A 2,500-nucleotide genomic window follows, 5' to 3' on the forward strand; every position below is an offset into this window, starting at 1 on the left:
CGGTACGCGTTAAAGAAGTTGCCCTGGGTGAGCCTCGATAACATGCCCAGCTACAATGTACGCTGCCTCCTTCTGGGCCTTGAACCTCTAACGAAACGCCGTCGTAACCACCAGGCTCTCTTTGCAGGCAAACTGCTAACTGGTGGCATCGATGCGCCGGCACTCCTTGTAAAATTAAGAATAAATGTTCCCAGGCAAGCGGCCCGGTATCGTCAGGCTCTTGCTATTCAACACGCTAGCCACCTCTTCGGAGCCCATGAGCCCATCGCTGCAATGTCGCGCAGCTTTAATGAGGTGGCGGCTTACTTTGACTTTAATATTCGCCTATCTGATTTCAGGGAGCGCCTAAGATTCGCATGACAATATTTCACGCGCACCAACCTGTTTGTCACTATACTGTACTGTTACTTCACCTTGTAAATTGTAATCAATGTAATATCATAGCTCATAAAGCCGATGCTGGCCAATGAGTCCAATAAATAAATAACAAATAACAAATAACAAATAACAACTCGATTATTGATGATTCAAACAGTGGACAGTGGACAGTAGGTCAACGGACGAACGAATCGGTGTTATGGATAGGTGAATCAATTAAAACTTGTTTGAATAACAAATCATTCAATGTGAAGTCACGCATTCGGAAAACAAATAAATAAAGATGAAAGCAAAAAGAAAATCCTTTATAAATATTAAGCGTACAAATAGAAAACCGCCGTTTTTTCTCATGATTTGAGGATTTATTGTAAAAAAACTCCTTACAAATTCATTCTTCAAAGTAATTGCCGTAGTTAACCACAACTTTTCGCATAATTTGGGCATGTTTTGAATTTTTCGTCGGAAAAATTGATCATCTTTCAACGCGATCCATGGATCGATCCAATTTTGGGTATCCTCGAAAGAACGGAAGCGCTGCTTGGCAAGGTCTACGATCGGAATAAATAATAGCCTGACGGAGCGTTGGCTGGAGAGTGGAAAGGGTGGGGTAGTATTTTTTCCATTTTTAATGTTTCCAGATATGTTTTCACGACTTCCACCGCCGACGCCGTTCGATGTCCCTCGGCTTCAACTCGTGTGGCACCCAGTATCCTAGCTTATGGATCATTCCTTGGGGTTTTAGCCGATGCGATATTGCTTGTTACGTCGCGCACAATAAGTATGCAAGTTCCTGTTGCGTTCGACAAGCATCTTCTTTCAGCAAAGTGGTCAATTCGGCGTTTTCGAACTTTTCCGTCATAATCGCCGTTTTTGAACTTGCTAAACCACTCCCGACACGTTCTTTCACTAATGCAGGCTTCACCATAAACTTCTTATCATTCGATGCGCTTCAGCTGCATTTTTTAGCATGAAACGCAAAAAGTAAGACTTCCCGCAAATGGCACTTATTCGGCTCAACTTTCGCCATGTTCGCGATTGAATAATTCAAAGCAGAATGAAAATGAACAAACGAGATTTTGGGGAGTTGATGACAGATGCCCCAACTGTAATTGCCAGGGTTTTTGCATATTTTTATCGATTAATTTGCAACTGCTATCACTACCAGGCGTACAAATAGAACTATCAGGCGTACAAAAAAAATGGTTTTCTCATAGGGGATCTACCATGAAAAACGGCGGTTTTCTATTTGTACGTCTGATAGTTAGAATGTTGGGTACCATCGACACCGCTACAAAGCTCTGCGACGATGACTGTAAATTGCGTTTAATGCGTAAATTGAAATGCTGTGTTACTAGCAGGTTAAACGAGCCTAACCAATGCATAGTAAAATTTTTAAAAACAACAACATTTCCTGAAAAATTCAGATGTCTGTGTCACTTGCAAAAACAATATTATCTGTTTATCGGTTTCCTGTTGATTCGGAGTAACTGATCGTGGTTCATGGAATCCTCACGAGGAAAGTAAACAGTCACACCAACTGCCAGCTACTGCTTTATCAGTAACGAATCCTGCTAGACACTCTAAATAACGATCTCGATTAATACGGTGTACCGATAGAGCGGTTATTTAAGCTTGTGCTTTGCTCGCGAACGATTTAGGTCCTGAATTCCGTGTTCCTATGGATGGTTGAAAATTACATCGGAACAATGTGCAAGTCCAGTGTTACATTGCTCGTGATTGGGCTAGCGCTGGTAGTAGGTAAGCGCTGCATGTGAAAGTTTCAGCTAAGCATATTCAAAATCATCTGTTTTTCTAATTCTACAGTTTGGACGAGAACAAGCCATGGGTCTTCATTATCTCGCGAGAGCTCTGAATCAAATGAATCGAACGATTCAACTGACATGGAGACCAAACTACGAGAACAGTGCATTGAAAACACAGGATCATTCCTCACCTACAAGATATTCAGAAAATCACTTGATAAGTTTTATTCTTGTGCGCCAATCCATCTTGGGCCATGGTTTGAGGAAGATTTCCATCTATTGACCAACGCAACGCGAGAAGCATTTTTCTCCGAGTTAGTGATTATGATGATAATATACCGCTTTGCAAGATCATCCTT

The 2,500-nt window shown here is 41.6% G+C and overlaps 1 protein-coding gene across 5 annotated transcripts in view; it reads right to left on the reverse strand.

The window, feature by feature from the left end:
• Window positions 1–2,500, reverse strand: part of LOC125957719 (zwei Ig domain protein zig-8) — a 205,896-nt gene that overhangs the window by 47,090 nt on the left and 156,306 nt on the right. The window lies entirely within an intron of this gene.

This window comes from Anopheles darlingi, chromosome 3 (genome assembly GCF_943734745.1).
Source record: "Anopheles darlingi chromosome 3, idAnoDarlMG_H_01, whole genome shotgun sequence".
In the NCBI taxonomy this organism is placed as follows: domain Eukaryota; kingdom Metazoa; phylum Arthropoda; class Insecta; order Diptera; family Culicidae; genus Anopheles; species Anopheles darlingi.